The sequence below is a fragment of the Monodelphis domestica genome, chromosome 3 (assembly GCF_027887165.1).
Source record: "Monodelphis domestica isolate mMonDom1 chromosome 3, mMonDom1.pri, whole genome shotgun sequence".
Classification (NCBI taxonomy): Eukaryota; Metazoa; Chordata; class Mammalia; order Didelphimorphia; family Didelphidae; genus Monodelphis; species Monodelphis domestica.
Window position 1 is genome coordinate 158,680,420 of NC_077229.1, and position 17,714 is coordinate 158,698,133.

General features: G+C 38.1%; 1 pseudogene; it reads left to right on the forward strand.

The window, feature by feature from the left end:
* The first annotated feature begins 487 nt into the window (after positions 1-487).
* Positions 488-17,086, forward strand: LOC100618985 (transgelin-2-like; annotated as a pseudogene).
* The last annotated feature ends 628 nt before the right edge of the window (positions 17,087-17,714 follow it).

The window sequence follows — 17,714 nt, forward strand, 5'->3', positions numbered from 1 at the left end:
TACTTATAACTGCCTATAACTACTGCTAATAACAACCACCCTACAAATTCCAATCCAATCCAATCCAATCAAAACCAACCTAATCAAACCCCCCCCCAAAAAAACCCAATCAAAATCCAAAACCAAAAACCAAAACCCAACCCCCCCCCAAAAAAAACCCAATCAAAATAAAAAAAAAACCAACCCAATACAAAAACTTCGAGGAAGGAAAAAACCCCAACAACAACCTAATAGCCCCAACCAAAAGCCCAAAGCCCAGAAGGCAAAAAGTCCTCTAAAGCTAAAATCCCTCTCAGTACACTCAGGCCTGCCTTTATATTCTAGCAACTAAACTCCAACCACCAATTAATCACCAACCAAGCCTACACCATTAGCAACCAACCCCCAATGACCAACTCATGTCCAGCAACCAACTTCCCCACAACTTCCAGCCCTAACTAACCCCCACCCCCAACTGTTAGAAACTGACAGCCCCAATCAACTGACAATGGCCCAGCAGGGGGCTCCCTGGTTCCTACTTCCTGTCATTGTAGATTGGTTAATCCTTACACATCTCTATAGTAAGAGAACCTCCAGGTCCCCTGTTAAATTAAAAAAGGAATAAAGAATTTCTTTTTACACTATATATAGTATTAAATATGTATATGTTCATATATGTAAAATTATAACAGAAACAAAAGTTTATACAGTAGATTCAAACCTATAGCCTTATACTTGATAGACACTGATCTCTGAGCTAATCTTCAGAGCAATCAAGAGCACTTGGATTTTACTTTAAAGTAGGTTTTCTTCAAGTCAGGAACAAAACAGAGATAAAATATTTTGATCTCTTTGGCTCCAAGGGACAGGAAGTCAAAATTTCTTCAGTTCCAGAGACAGGAAGCTCAAGAACCTTGTGTAACCATTGGTGTTCCCTCCTATCCCTTCTCTGTGTTCCAGAATCCATTGTCACTTGGACTCTGGCATGTTGCCAGTTCTCTTCTTGCAAAACTCTCTCTCATACTTGTTGCAACCCATTTCCCCTCTTCCTTTCCAATAACTCTGACTGTTGATCTGCCTGTTTCCTTTATAATCCTACCTCCTACAGGAAACCTTCCCTACCTCCTCTTAATTCCAATGGTTTCTCACTCTCAATTATTTCTTATTTATCCTGTATATAACTTGCTTTGTATATGTTTGTTTGCATATTATCTTCTGCATTAGATTATAAGCACCCCAAGGGCTGGTATTATTCTTTGCCTCTTTTTCTATCCCTTGCACTAAAAATATCTGGCATATAGTAGGCATTTAAAAATGCTTATTGAATGAATGATGGGATTGGGCTAGATGATCTTTAAGGTCCCTTCTGGTTTAAAATGTTCTGCCAAACTTCCTATTTTGTGCATGCTGTCTCAGTAATATATTATGAGTATATCTTAGAACCACTGTCTCAGACAAGAACCCTCAGCTTAATTTTTGGCTAGACTCACCAATGGCATTCCTCCTAATCTATCTAATTGAAGGGAGTATTTTTATCTCCTTTATGTTTAAAAGATTTGTTGCCAGAAGGAAACCCTTACCTTCCATCTTAGAATCAATACTGTGTATTGGTTCTAAGGCAGAAGAGCTATCAGATGCAGTTGATGTATTTGTTGATTTACTGAAGTTCTCCCTTGATTTCATTTTTGTTACAAGGGAAGCTTTGCTGGGCAGAGAAGGAGGAATTTATCAACCAATCTACAAGTATTTATTAAGCTCTTGCTATATGCCAGGCACGGTACAAAAACACAGTTCCTTATATAAGGGAGCTCACATTCCAATAAAGAAGACATCATATGTATAAGTAGGTGTTTATACATGTTTGCATATATGTGCACACACATTCATATGTATAGTAAAAATGAAAGATAATCTCAGAGATAAGTTATTAGCAGAGTGGGCAGATTTTTCCAAAATGAGTATGCTGAAAAAAATCAATAAACTTTAAATGTGATGAGAGTCAAAGAATCTTAGAAGAACCTCAGAAGTAATTTATTCCAACCAATATTTGGCACAGAAATTCCCTCTGCAAAATTTCTAACAAATGTAATACAGCGGAAAGAGCAGTGAATCCAAAGAATTTATTCTGCTTACCCTTATAGCAAGGAAATTGGAATCAGAGAACTTGGCTTCAGATCTCATATCTGATGCTTACTTCCCATGTAACCTTGGATAAGTCACCCAACCTCTCTTGGCCTCAATTTTTTCAACCTTAAAATGGAGTTAGACTAGATAGCTTCTGAGGTCCTTTCTAAGCTGCAGTCCTAGGCTTCAATAATCCTTCATTTGTAGGCTTCTAGTGATAGTTTATAACTCTGCAAGGAAATCCATTCTTGTGGACAGCACCTTATTTTTAGAAAATTTTCTTCACTTTGTAGCAAAATCTGAATCTTTCTTGCTTTCATTGAAGGATGAACTTTATTTAGCAAATCAAAAAATACATCAATTGCATCTGATAGCTTATGATGCTCTCAATAGAAATATAAAAAAGGGTGAATTTTGGGGGAAATGATAAATCCTGTTTTGCATAGGCTGAGTTGTACCCTCAGTCTTTTCCTTTATATACTAAACATTCTCTGTTCCTGAAACCAATACTTATGGGACATACTTTTGTCACTATCATTGTTAAGTTTAGTATGTAGGGCATCCTGGACTGTGATTTTCAGGGCACTTTCATGCAGTCTTGGTCTTATTTTTCAGACCATTCCATTTTATTTGATGGAAATTGCCTGGCCCCAACCTATAAGCATGTAAACTAAAGTGTCTTATAGCCAAAGATTACTTGTGTCTCTTGTCAGTCTGCACTTTAAGCTAACCTTGATGCTTTGCTGTTACTGCCACATTGACATTGTTTAAGAAAAATATTTATTGCCACAGTTGCTAACTTAAGATGCAGCTGCACATTTTATAGAGGTCAAGGGAAACTTTGTAATAACTATAACATTTCTCTAGCAACTTAAGTTTATAACATTTAATAATAACTGTTGTTTAATTACACAATTTCAATTGAGTCTCATAGCCCATAAAATTAGAATCACAGTCATTATCTCCATTTTATAGATGAGGAAACTGAGACTCAGATTAAATCTTTTTCACATGGTAACACAGTTCCTCTAAGAACTCTGAAGTATCAAAAGCAGAATTTGAATCCAGACCATCAGTGAGTCCAGGACAAATTTCTGCCTTTAGGGTTCACAGAGAGGTTAGAGATCACCTAGTTCAACTCTCTTAACAGATGAGGCAACTGAGTCCACAGATGTTAAAGTCACATTGGTAGTAAAATACCAGAGATGAAATTCAAACAAATATCTTTTAGCTCAGTGTTCTTTCTACTTTTCCAGTGTTCATCAGTGGGATAAATATAATTTGTATGATTTTTTGGGCCTGGGGCTCTCTAATTATACACAAGAGACACACATGTGCATGGCTAGAAGAAAAAACATATGACAACCCTTTACTCATGACATGTATAATGTAAAAATGTCAAATAAACATTCTGATGGAGAAAATGGATATGTTACAGAACCGTACAGGCTTAAATTTTCTGTTCTTTAATCTTTGATACTTAAAGATAGCAGTTTCACACTAGGTAGTCCACTGAATAGGCTTTGTACTTGGCATTAGGAAGTTCAGAGGTGCAATCCAGACTCAGCTGCTTGTGCATATGCAGGACCAGTCACTTAACCTGTTTTCCTCAGTTTCCTCATCTGTAAAATGGAAATAATAAAAGTTTCTAAGATCCTGGGGTTGTTATGAGGATCAAATGAAATATTCACAGAACATTTTGGAAACCTTAGAGCATGATCTAAATGCTATTATTATGATGTTGTTTTTATTATTGTTGATGGCAGCATCTCCCTATAACTATAATTTATATCTGTATATTCTTTATACAAACTAGTTTCTATAACTAACTTTAAAGCTGAGGTATAATTTATAATTCTTTCACCATAAGAAATTCTCCTAATTTAATTACTTTAGATTTATACTCTACCTGCTTCCAAAAAGGATTTGACAAGATCTATAAAATTAAATGCAATATATAACAAGAAAGTCTTGCATCATCCACATACTAGCTGTCTGGCCCTGGACAAGCTGCTTAACCTTTGAGAGCCACAAGCTACTGTTTCTAAAATCATATTATAGATGAGTTGTCATCTGATCTGGTAGAGAAAATTCCTCACTGGAAGCTCTATTTATTGACAAAATCATATTTCTAGTAAAAGGGGGGGGAGTTAAAAATAAAAACAGTACAAAATCCAGCTAAAAAGGAGTAGAAAAATGGATGTCAAAAATGAGCAAGGGATTTAACTTTAAGTTTCCTGGCAGCCAGAGCCTAAGGGGAAATGCATTGGGTTACTGAGTCTGATGAAAGACTTTTCTCAAGCACTGAAATCCAGGAAGAATTTATTGTGTGCATCCTCATATAAAAGACCCTGGGCAACATAACAGCCAATGTCTTCCATGATCGTTCTGCAAAAAAACAAAAACAAAACACACACACACACACACACACACACACACACACAAAACATAGAAAACCTGATTAAATGGACTTTTAAAAATAGTAGTTTTGCATAACAATTGAAAGTATGACATTAAATCCTAATGTAGTTGAAGTTAAGATTTGGGAGAACTGGGATCACATGGGTTGGTCAGATTGATTTTTTTTTAAACCCTTACCTTCTGTCTTAGAATCAATACTGTGCATTGGTTCCAAGTCAGAAGAGTGGTAACGGCTAGGCAATGAGGGCCAAGTGACTTGCTCAGGGTCACACAGCTGGGAAGTGTCTGAGGCCAGATTTGAACCTAGGACCTCTAGGCCTGGCTCTCAATCCACTGAGCTACCCAGCTGCCCCCTGGTCAGATTGATTTTTGATGATCTAACCACACAGAGAGGAAGCTCACAGAACCCTAGCTTGGAAGTAATAAAATGGGCTACAGCCTCCTTAGCAGTTCCTTCTGGCATGTCAGGATAAATGACCTCCCACTGTAGATCCAAAGCCAAAAATAGAGATCAACAAAGAGATGTATTTGTGGAAATGGAAAAATATCCTATGAAGGGTTATGTATGCCATTGAGGTAGTGTCTTAATAGGGAAACAGCACATGATATACATCAGTTTTTATTTGGTTCTCACTTTTTGTCTCTTATCTACATATAGGCTATCTTTTGCCCACCATCTCAAATTTAGACTCAGTGATTATCTGTAACTTGTTCATTAAATTCGAACTACCACATCATAGGCTAAAATTATCATCCTTGTCATCAACATCATCAACAACGATGTTATCATATCTATCATTTGTATTGTTCTTGTAAGATTTACAAAGCATTTCCTATGTTAACTAATTTGTTCAATAACCCTAGGAGGTAGGTTCTATTATTACCTCCATTTTACAGTTGAGAAAACTGAGGCAGATAGAGGTTAAGTGACTTGACACTGTATGCCAAGATCTTATAATTAGTAAATATCTGGAGCTGGATTTCAACTCAGGCCTACCTTATTCAAGGTCCAGGGCTCTATCCCCCGCACCACTTTCATTTGAACTGAGAATATCATAAAAAGATAAAATTTTGTTGATTATTATCATCTTTCAGAAGGAGTCCCTGGATAACTGAGAACCTGAGGCAATATATTTGAAGGAACAAGGATAAAACACATTTTATTTTGCAGATAATTCACTGTTTCTCTCAAGTAATAGCAGTAGCATTTACATACTGCTTTGAGGTTTATAAAGTGCTTTAAAATATTATATCATTTGATTCTCACAATAACCCTGGGAGGCAGATACTATAATTATCTCTATTTTATAGACAAGGAAACTAAGGCAGAGATTCAGTGATTTGTCCAGTGTCACACAGCTAGTAAATGATCTGAGGTTGGAGTTGAACTAAAGCCTTCTTGACTCCAAGTCCATCAATCTGTCCACTGTGTTATCTGGCTGTCCTTATTATAAAAGGTTAGAATCAAAGGATTTAATTAAGAGATCATTGGATTCTTTTTAGAGTTGGCATTGTAAAGAAAACCATTTCAATAATAGCTCTTCCTGTATCTGCAGGATGATCTAAATGGACATATCTGAATGGATGAGCTGAATTACCTTCATGTTTTTTTGGGGGGCGGGCAGGCAGAAAGGGGCTCCTGCTTAACTCTTTAAAATGTTACCTAGACCTTCAAATTTATAATTTTATAATATATTTTAAAATATGCCATCAGAAATACTCAAATTCGACTTGAATTCAATTATGCCTTCATGTAATTGAGCAGACCTGAAAAAAGGGGAATACAATTTGCTTTTCTTACACAGCAGTTAGCTTTTGAGAAGGCCATGAGAAAGGCTTTGTGTGCTCCCTGCTGGCCAAGAACAAGAATAACCAGATATTCATTTGAATTTTGGAGAAGGCATACATGTTTATTGAATACTTGGTAGGTAAGGGTATAGCTTTGTACTATGAAGGATTACAGGACTACTTAAATATCTTTCTCTCTTGGATTACAAGGAAAAGTTAAGCTAAATAGGAAAGTGGGTAGTTTGCAAAGGGGAGTGGCATGAGATCAGCAGAAAAGATTCTGGAACTTTGAAGGAAGGGTTAGACTGGAATTGAGGGGTTAGCTGTCTGTCTCTCTGGAGGCATCTGGAGAGTGTGGCTGCTTTTCCTTAGTGGTTGATCATCTCCTTGTTCCTGCCCTGCTTGCTCTCTTGTGTGCTGTATTTCATTGGAGCAGAACCTGGTGATCCTGACCAACTGTCTGCAGTGATTGTGAGACCAGATCTGGGTCCTTTTTGGATCCAGGACCTTCCCTGGGCCCTACCAGGCTTACACAGACCAGTACCTTAATCCAATCTAAGGGGGTTTTAGTTGTAGCTTATCAAGAACAGGGACTGGGAATTTTTAGGAAGTGAGGAGAGAATTAGTATAGGATAATCACTCTGAAGAATCTTTGTGAAGAGACATTAGATTCTTGGGGTATTGGTTAGAAAATTAGCTTTGGGGTTATCCCATACCCTTCTAACCTATTCTATTTAATAAAACCTACTTTCCCATTTTACTGAGTGGTCTGTGTGTGATCTCAGACCAGGCTCTGCCCTGGTCAGAGTGTCTGTTGGCCTTTTAACCCACAGTCGACCTACTGACACTGGCCCCCTATTTGATCTATCCCCCAAACCCTCTCCCTTTTACATTTGCCTCAGAAGAACTTGTCCTTCTGCTCTCTACAATTTGTATTCACAGAGCTTTTATTCAATGGACTCTTTAGACATCCTTTTTGATATGGTCTATGATTCTGTAATTAGCATTTCAGAGGAAAGACTACTCAGGCTTGGCCAACAACCCAAGGACTGGTCTGACATGATCCTGATCCTGCCTCTTTGATAGTTGCTATCTAATCCAAAATTCAATAAATATATGTTAACTGCTAATTATGTACAGGCAACATATTAATTTTTTATTAAAATATTTTACTTTTTCAATTACATGTGGTACCAATTTTTGATGTTTTTCAAAATTATAAGATCCAAATTTCCTGTTTCCCTCCCTTTCCACCCTCCTTTCAGAGATGGTATGCAGTTTAATCTGGATTATACATGTATTATCATGTAAAACATTGTAACATTTAAAATTGTTGGAGCCTTAAACTGTGGCAGTTAAAAGAGTGGGAGCCATAAACTGTAAGATTTAAAATAGGTAGAGACATAAACTGTAATAATTAAAATGGTTGATGTTGTAAACTGTAGTGAGTTAAAATGGTGGAAGATATAAATTGTGATAGATATAAGAGAGGGTGAGTAAATTTGACCGCAGGAAATATGTTTCACTACAATGTCTTGGTTTTTAAATCAAATATAAGGTGGTCGCCAGGGAATATATTCCCAATTATGAATATACCCAAGTCAATTGGGTTTTATAGAGATTTTAATTAACAATACAATGAGTAATCAAAGAGAGAGAGAGAGAGAGAGAGAGAGAGAGAGAGAGAGAGAGAGAGAGAGAGAGAGAAAAGGTATAAGTATGAAGGGCCTCAAGCCAACATGGCCTAGACCTGAGTCTTAAGAGAGAATCAGTCAGTTTTTTATCACTCACCACAAGATTTGTTTTAAGCAAGGATGTCTGGGGAACAGAGTCTCCCCAGAGGGAGTTCCAGCCAGAGTCAGCCTCCCAAGGGACTTCTTCTCAAGAGATCTTCAAAGGGCCTCCTCCAAAAGGATCTATCTCCAAGGATTTAAGGATCCCTTGCTCAAGAGATTCCTTTTCTTATATAGGGGTTTTTTTCCTATGTCACCTCCCCTAAGTTCTTCCATCTACCAATCACCATAGATGTTTTCTAAAAGACAGCCCATCTGAATTCCAGCTAAATCGACTAATCCCCTCAGTAAGTCTGAACCAGAAAAAACACTGCTGAGTTGACTAATCCCATCAAGAGAAAACCTGCCCAACCTTTATAGGTACCTAGCATCCCATTGTATCAATTCTAAAAACAGGCATGGCTCAAAGAACTCCTTGCCTTATTATAAGCATGGGTCCAAGTACTTTCATTGTTTAGCAAGGAGTTTTCTCACCTAAAGCAGTCTTAAGTACGGGTGGAGTAGAGGTCCTCCCATTTCTGATCCTGGCGAGTTCTCACATCAAAATGGGGAATGTTTCCAGTAGGGAATTTGTTCCAATGGAGGATTCCTCAATGTGGAAATTTTTAACATTCACAAGTCTGAGAAATTTCAAGATTTACAACATACTTCTATGTTGGTCGTCTCATTGTTGTAAAAAAAAGATACTCATATAAAACCAAAACCCCAAAATAAAACTGTAAATAGACTAATGTGAGAGATAGTATGCTTTCATCTGCATCTGATGCCAACAGTTCTTTCTTTGGAGGTGGATAGCATTCTTTGACATAAGTCCTTCAGAAATGTCCTGGATCATTGTATTGCTGAGAGGAGTCAAGTCTTTCACAGTTGATCATTGTACAGCTTTGCTATTACTGTGTACAATGTTCTACTGACTTTACTTATTTCTCTCTGCCTCAGTTCATGTAGATCTTTCCAGCTTTTTCTGAAATCATCATGCTCATCATTTCTTAAAGCAAAATAGTATTCCATCACCAACATGTACCACAATTTGTCCAGCCATTTCCCCAACTGATGGACAACCCCTCACTTTCTTTGCCACCACAAAAAGAGCTGCTATAAATATTTTGGTACAAGCAGATCATTTCCCCTCTTTTGTAATCTCTTTGTTATACAGATCCAGTAGGGGGATTATAGGATCAAAGTACAGTTTTAGAGCCCTTTGGACATAGTTCCAGATTGCCCTCCAGAATGGCTGGATCAGTGTCCAAACTATGCCACATCTCCTCCAACACTTATCACTTTCCTTTATGTCATATTGGCTAATCAAACAGGTGTGAGATGGTAATTCAGTTGTTTTAATTTGCATTTCTCTATTTGAGTGATTTGGAAGATTTTCATATAATTATTGATAGCTTTGATTTCTTCATCTGAAAATTAGGCAATAATATTATTATTAACATTTCGAAAATAAATATTCCTCAACTCAACATTTATTCAGCTCATTTATGTGCTAGTTAGTTACTGTGCTTTATGCCCCAAAGGGATATAAATATAAAAGGCATGAAGGGAATCTTAGGGAATAGGAACAAAGGTTATTTCTTTCAGATACAATCCCTTTATTCTCCTAAATTTTGGAAAGACTATCCTCAATGGTAGTATCTTTGCCACAAATAGCCTCTTTCTATGTTCATAGATTTTCATGGAATCTCAAGCTAGGAGAGGCCTTAAAGATTATCTAGTTCAACTCCTTCATTTTACAAGTAAGGAAACAGGCTCCAAGAAATGATTTGGGTAAGTTTACACCAGTAGGAAAAAGCAGAGATAAAATTTGAAACAGTTTTTTGACTCTAAATTCAGCTTTCTCTTCTCAAATTGCCTTTCTCTGGGCAATTCAGCAACATTTATTAAGTACCTACTGATTACACAAAACATATCAAAGTACCTGCTTTTTTGCTCATTCCAATTTTAGGTATCTGACATTTCCTGAAAGGCAGATGAACCTTATCAGATTTGTTGTGCAGAAGAAGAAATTAAGGGAGAGGAATTCTATCTTACCTAGTATTTAAGCGATGAGGACTAGAAATAAGTATTTTGGGGTACCCAAGTGCCAAGACTTTTCTTATAAATTTGTTCAGGAACTTTGGTAGTCATAGAAAGGAATCATTGAAACTAGAAGCTAACTATAGATGCGTATTTTTTTTTTAAAGCTAATGAAATGAGGTCATTTGACAGCTACTGCCACAGTTCTCTTGAGTTGGATTGAGGCCATTCACAAACTTATAAAGAGTGCCCTATCCAATTACCACTCCTCCTCCAAGCCGTCTGGTCTTTGCTTTGGCATTGCTGGATAAAATGAATTATTTGCCATGCCAAAGCAAAGGGACCAAATGTACAATTAGTTTGAACTCCTAATTATTGTTTTATACAATAAATAGGGTAGGGAATGGGGTGGGGTGGGGGGAGATGTAGGAAGCTGGAGTGCCGCACAGGGTTCCATAGAATGGGGGTTAGATCCGGTGAATGGGAAATGAAAGCACTCATGCCTCGGATATTCAGCAGTTCATACTTTAATTCACCACTAACATACACCAAACAGCTACAGTAGTCAAGCTATAGTTTTTTCCTGTGGGAAAGTCAAACCCATCTAGCTTAGGAAACTACACAGTCACCAAACTAGGCTCTGGGAAATGTTATCTTCTTAGAATTCCCGGAACTCATTGTTTTTCTTCTAGCAGTAACCGGACAGACACCTGGGGCAATGTCCTTGATTAGCTCCGCCTCCCAGTCTTAAAACTTGCTCTTCTCTGAGGTTGTACTCCTTGCCTGTCCTTGCTCAAGAATGCTAGAGGGGGCCACTCACTGTGCGCCACGCCCCAGCCCACTCCACTCTCCATTAGCAGCCCAGCTGTAAAGATATCTGCATCTACGCATATCACCCCAGACTGGCCAACAAGGGGATCTGCTTATGGACTGAGCTGGGAGGTACAGCAGAAAATTGAGAAACGGTATGATGCTGATCTGGAACAGATCTTCATTGAATGGATTATCACACAGTGTCACAGGGATGTTGGGCATGGTACTGTGTGAGCTCATCAATGGGCTGTATGCTGATGGCCAGGGCCCAGTAACGAAGATCCAGGCTTCGAACATAGCCTTCAAACAGATGGAATGGATTTCTCATTCCTAAAGGCAGCAGAGTGCTATGGCATCAATGCCACTGATAACTTCCAAACTGTGGATCTCTGGGAAGGAATGAACATGGCCTGTGTGCAGTGGACACTGATGAACTTTGGTGGTCTGGCAATGGCCAGGGGTGATGGGTTCTTCTCATGAGATCCTAACTGGTTCCCTAAGAAATCCAAGGAGAACACGAGAAACTTCACAGATAACCAGCTGCAGGAAGGCAAGAATGTCATCAGGCTGCAAATGGGCACCAACAATGGGGCATCTCAGGGGGGCATTACTGGTTATGGGATGCCATGCCAAAACTTCTCCTCAATACTCCTCCTTACCCTCTTTTCTAGCAATGACATTCCCAGGAAGCGTGAGGAACTCTCAAGCCCCTTCTGTTCCCACCTCTTTCCATTCTGCCTTACCCCCTCCTCATTGACAGTGCCTGTGCCTCCTATTGTGCCTACAGCTGGTGAGCCAGTGCCTTTTCACCCTGAACTGGTTGTAATATACTCCTCTCCCTCCCTCAGTCAGCAAAACTGGATCAAGTGCTCTGTCCTCCTCTTCTACTGGACCAAAACTGAGGGGCACCTGGCTCCATCAACATTCCTATTCCTTCTCCCACCCTGGCTTGTTCTCTCACTTGGGAATTTGTACCCTTATAGCCATTCTTTAGGCCAGGGTTCAATGCCTTGACAGGAGCTGAACATGGGACCAATTTCTCGTCCACAAGGTTGTTCTTTCTGCTCCTGCCACCTCTAGCCTTGCTACTATGGAGACTTAATTTATAGGAAGGGTCCCATAGTGGCTGCTGTCCTGGCCACAGCTAGACTTTGAAAGCCATATATCTGGCTTTTTCTCCTTGGTCCCTCCCTTCTTGGCATTCCATCCCACCTATTCCCCTCTTTACCCAGTAGCCTGGGACATATTTATGGAGTGGAATGTCTAGGAAGGTGGGCTGACTTTGCCTTCTCTTCTCTTCTCTTCTCTTCTCTTCTCTTCTCTTCTCTTCTCTTCTCTTCTCTTCTCTTCTCTTCTCCCTTCTTCCCTCCTTCCTCAAAAGGCTCACCCAAAGTCTGGAGCTTAAGGAATGAGTTTGCTAATCTGAATAAAGATTCCCAGTTTAAAAAAAAAGAATGCTAGGGAAGAGGGGAACTAGGCAAGGAGGACTTAACTCTTTGCATTCTCTACAAAATAGGAATAATTTTATAATTAGTTCAACATAGCCAACACTTCAGTGAAAATAATGCTAGCTCTGGAGTCAGAGGGTCAGTTATCTTACCCTAGGGACAGTAACAGGGTCCGTGTCCAGCAGGCGACCAGGTGGAATGAACTTAAAAAAAATAGGGATATTTATTAAAAAAAAAACCCCAAAAAACCCACTGTCTAGATATCCCCCATTATAAGAGAATTTCTTTATAGCAAAGATTTTTTTTTACTAGAGAGAAAAAAAAAACATAAAAATCAAACAATACAGTAGAAAAAAATCTGACATTTTATACAAGGTTCCATTCATGTGAATCCTTATTTATGGAAATAGGAGGGGACTTCTCATATCTCTTTTTGGACAGCATTCAGGTTCAATCATTTTGTGGTGGTTGTTCTTCCAATTTATATCATTGTGTATGTTATTTTCCTGGCTCTGTTTAATTCACTTTTTATCAGTTCATGTAAATATTTCTTTACTTCTTTGCATTTATCATGGTCATCTGACTTCCAGGTAAACATAATGTCAGTCTAGATGCAGGACTCTTCCTCTTCTCAGCACCTACTGATATAGACTACCTCAAAAGACCAACCCCCCCCCCCAAAAAAAAAAACAACACCCAAATTCATATGAACAAAGGGACTCTACAGAAGGGCACAGCATTGAAGGTATGTGGGATTTGGACATTTCCACACTTAAGGGGGTGAAAAAACTTCCAACAAAACGCAAGCTGATTTACCTTCCCCCACCCCACCTATGGAGCCAGAGTCAGAGCCAGCGCCCACTAGAATCAGTGAGTGAGCAAGGGGCACCTCTAGAGCGAGTGAGGGGCACCTCTAGGTCTTTGCCAACTGACTAAGATCACCAAAGACCTAGAGGGGTACCTCTAGGTCTTTGCCAACTGACTAAGATCACCAAAGACCTACCCCTGAGAGCAGCTAAATCTGAAACCCCAGCAGGCTGAAGAGGGCAGACTGTGGGCTCCCATGGGGAGATAGCACAGAGAAGGGCAGCAAACAGTAGAAGCTGCAGAGACTCAAAAGATGGTCTCAGACAAAATCCTTGCTCCTTAGATCCATACACAGAGAGCCTCCTCACTCAGATTTCTGACTGGAAAGGAAAGGAAAAACCACCATAGTGATGGCAAACAGTAGCTAGGAATAACTTCCCAACACCAAGAAAAACAAGAAGAAGGGGTTGACCCTGGATACTTTATATGGAGGAAAAATCCAGACTACAGCGGAAATAGAAGAGGAAATACAAATTAAGTGCACCCCTCCCCCCCATGGAAATTGGCCACAAGTTCTTGAAGAATTTAAATTGGAGCTTATCAAAAAGATGGAAGATTTCTGGCAGGAAAAGTGGGAAATAGTTCAAAATGAAAATAACAGTTTAAAGGACAAGAATTCCCAATTGGAGAAACAGCTGGAGCCACGAAAAGTAGGATAGACCAAATCGAAAAGGAAAACCAGTCTTTAGACCAGGAAGACCAGATTTAGGCAATTGGAAGCCAATGATCTTGCAAAACAGCAAGAATTAATAAAGCAAAGTCAAAAGACTGACAAAATAGAAGAAAACAAAATATCTCACTGACAAGATGACAGATCAAGAAAACCAATTATGAAGAGACAATTTGAGAATCATTGGTCTACCTGAAAATCCAGAAATAAATAGAAATCTTGACATTATACTACAAGAAATTATCCAAGAAAACTGCCCTGATGTTCTTGAACAAGAGGGCAAAATAGACATTGAAAGAGTTCATAGAACACCCTCTACACCAAATCCTCAAAACTCCCAGGAATGTAATTGCCAAATTCAAGAGCTTCCAAGCTAAGGAAAAATTTTTACAAGAAATCAAAAAAATTCAATTCAGGTATCAAGGAGCACCAATCAGGATTCCACAAGATCTGGCAGTTTCTACACTAAAGGAAGGACTGCAAGGCTTGGAATATGATATTCAGAAAGGCAAGAGAATTGGGTCTTCAACCAAGGATCACTTACCCATCAAAACTGACTATATATTTCCAGGGGAAAGTATGGGGATTCAACAAAAAAGATTTCCAAGTATTTGTAAAGAAAAGACCAGAACTAAGTGGAAAGTTTGAAATACAAACACAAAAATCAAGAGAAACATGAAAAGGTAAATGAGAGAGGGAAAGGGGAAAAAGTGTTTTTCTATTTAAACTTTCTTCTTTAAGGGCTCCAATAAGATCAAGTTGTTTATATTAAAATATGGGGAAAATGTTATTTGTAACTCTCAAAAATTATATTCACTATTATAGTAATTAGAAGAATCATTCACAGGAAGAAATTGGGGTAATAAGTGGTATAAGATGATATGCAAAAAAAGAAAAACGGAGGGGGGAAATCAAAGATGGCACCAAGAGAAACTTGAAGAAATAAGATAAATAGGATAATCTTTATCACACAAAGAGACACATTGGAAGGGGAGGGGAAGAATACTATTATAAGAAGGAGAGGAAGAGAGTGCTAATAGGTAATACTTAAACCTCAGTGAAATCAGTTCTGAGAGGGAAGAGCATTTAAATCCAATTCTATCTTACCCTACAGGGAAAGTGAAAAGGGAAAACTAAGCGAGGGGTGGGAGGGATGGGGAGTACAAAAAGAGAGAAGGGAAAGAGAGGGAGGAGGGAACTTAATAGACCCTAAAAAAATAAGAAGGGAACAAAAAGGGAGGGGGCAGAAAGGGAAGCATATTAATAGGGGTGGGGATTAGGGGGACTGATTAAAAGCAAAACGACTAGTTTAAAAGAATATAGCAAAAGAAGAAAGGACACAACTAGGACAGAATTTCAAAATGCTGGGGAAAACACAAGTGACAATAATAACTTTGAATGTGAATGGGATGAACTCACCCATAAAATGAAAAAAAAAATAGTGGAGTGGATTAGAAACCAAAATCCTACTATATGTTGTCTACAAGAAACACCCATGGTAGACACTCACAAGGTTACAATTAAAGGTTGGAGCAAAATCTATTGGGCTTCAACTGAGAGAAAGAAGGCAGGAGTTGCAATCATGATATCTGACAAAGCCAAAGTAAAAATAGATCTGATTAAAAGGGAGAGGGAAGGTAACTACATCCTGATACTATATCCTATACTACCTTTGCAGTATAGACAATGAGGAAATATCAGTATTCAACATATATGCACCAAATGCTATAGCATCCAAATTTCTAAAGGAGAAACTAGTGGAGTTGAAGGAGGAAATAGAGAGTACATCTATACTAGTGGGAGACCTGAAATTAACCACTATCAAATCTAGATAAATCAAATAAAAAACCAAATAAGAGGTAAGAGATGTGAATGAAATCTTAGCATGGTCATCATTTCTTACAGTACAATACATTCATGTACCAAAATTTAGTCATCACCCCCAAATAGAAGACATTTGTTTACAGTTCTTTGTTACAAAAGTTCTGCTGTAAATATTTTACTTTATATGGAGCCTTTGTTTTTGCTTGTGAACCCCTTAAGCACATAAACCCAGACATGAAAATTGAGTCAGAGAATAGAGTCACTTTTCTCTTTTTGTCTCTCTGCTCTTCCAGTTTCAAAGCCTGTGGAAGGCAGTCTACTGCAGGTCTTACCAATTTGTAAATAGGACCTGGTGACATTACATTCCTGCCAATCTGAGAATTAATCTAAATTGGCTTAAAAACACATTGGCTTAAAAACACATCAGCAGTGAGTGGTTAATTTTTGTGCCAAAGACCATTTACCAAATTGCAAAAGCTATTGAAGCTCTTTGGGCTTGTTTCTTGATGTGCCAAATAAGGAGATGTCTGACCAAAGATCAGAAAATCTTAACCATTTTTGAGTCATAGACTTAAGATGATAATTTAGGGGAAACTGAGGCAAAGTAGAAATTAGTTTTACTCTAGAAGTATTATATTTTCTAGGGGTTTATTAAAGGTTGAGAATTTAAGAATATACAAGTAAGAAAGCACATGCGTAGGAGGGCCGAGCGGCCTATTCCACCTTACCTACATCATGAGATGCATCTGGAAGTGTAAACAGGAAAAGAGAGTCAGTAGGCTTTTACAACCAGTTAAATAGAACTTTTTGATCCCACCCGGGTGAGGATCTCAGTGAGATTACAAAGCATTCTGGGAGCCAGAGCAAGGACTTCTGGGGTTTGGAGTACAGAGTTCAAGTTTTTACAGACCCTGACAGTCTGGTGAAGTATGAACTACTGTGTTTTGTTGCCTATACTCATAACTGAAGGAAATGCTCATTTCAGTTAGAGACCTATAAAAATAAAGACGTCATTTTTTCCACATTTGTTCCCAGGTCCCCCCAAAATCTACCCATGTTCTCCTTGTGGAAGGATTTACTGACCCCACATTATGCATGATCTCCTGGATTAGATGATCCCAAAGGTCCCTTTTGGCTTAAGTTCTCTTAAAACGTCTATTATTGTAAACCTTTTCCCTCAGTGAGCAAAACTGTATCATTATGCTTAATGAGTGAAGGGGTAAACAAATATCCAAACAATTCTAAAAATTATAGTTGTATTTTTCTCAAAAAATAGCTTAAAGAATTTTGAAACTTCACTTCTAGCGCAAATACTTTTTCTTCATTCTTTAGATTAAAATGTTTACATGATTTAGCACAGCTCTTTCAATAGCTAATAAATCATAAAGCTAGGTTTATAGAAAATAGCTCATACTTAAAGAGTGCGGTATGGTACCTTATATATGAAAGACTTTTGAAACTGTAGAAATTCTTTACTACCAAGATGGCTTAAAATAGGTTTAATTAAAACCCGAGTACTGTAATTTTGGAATTTAGTAGAAATACATTATATCATACTCTAATTTTTTTTAAAATTTGCAAATGGAGTTCCCTGTGGATGGGTACAACAGTTACCATCAGTTACATTTGTTCTCTTCTACAGTACCAGCTAGGCATATATAGTATTCTTTCATCTTAAAATAAGGGTCCAGATGAGGCTGAAGAATCTTACCAAAACTGTTTTCTTTGTCAATTTCCTTACTGCTAGTTTGCTAACAATGAGGCTTGAGGTTACAGGTCAAAGGAGAAGAATGGGGAGGTTGGCCCATGAGTCCTTTTTGGAGTAGAATCTCAAATTTAATTTTTAGTACAGTGCTTAATAAATATTTATTAAAGATATTTTTATAACAACAGAGAATACTTGGAGAAAGATATGACAGCATTTCTGATTATGTTGAAAGATGAAAATAAGAGAAAATACAATAC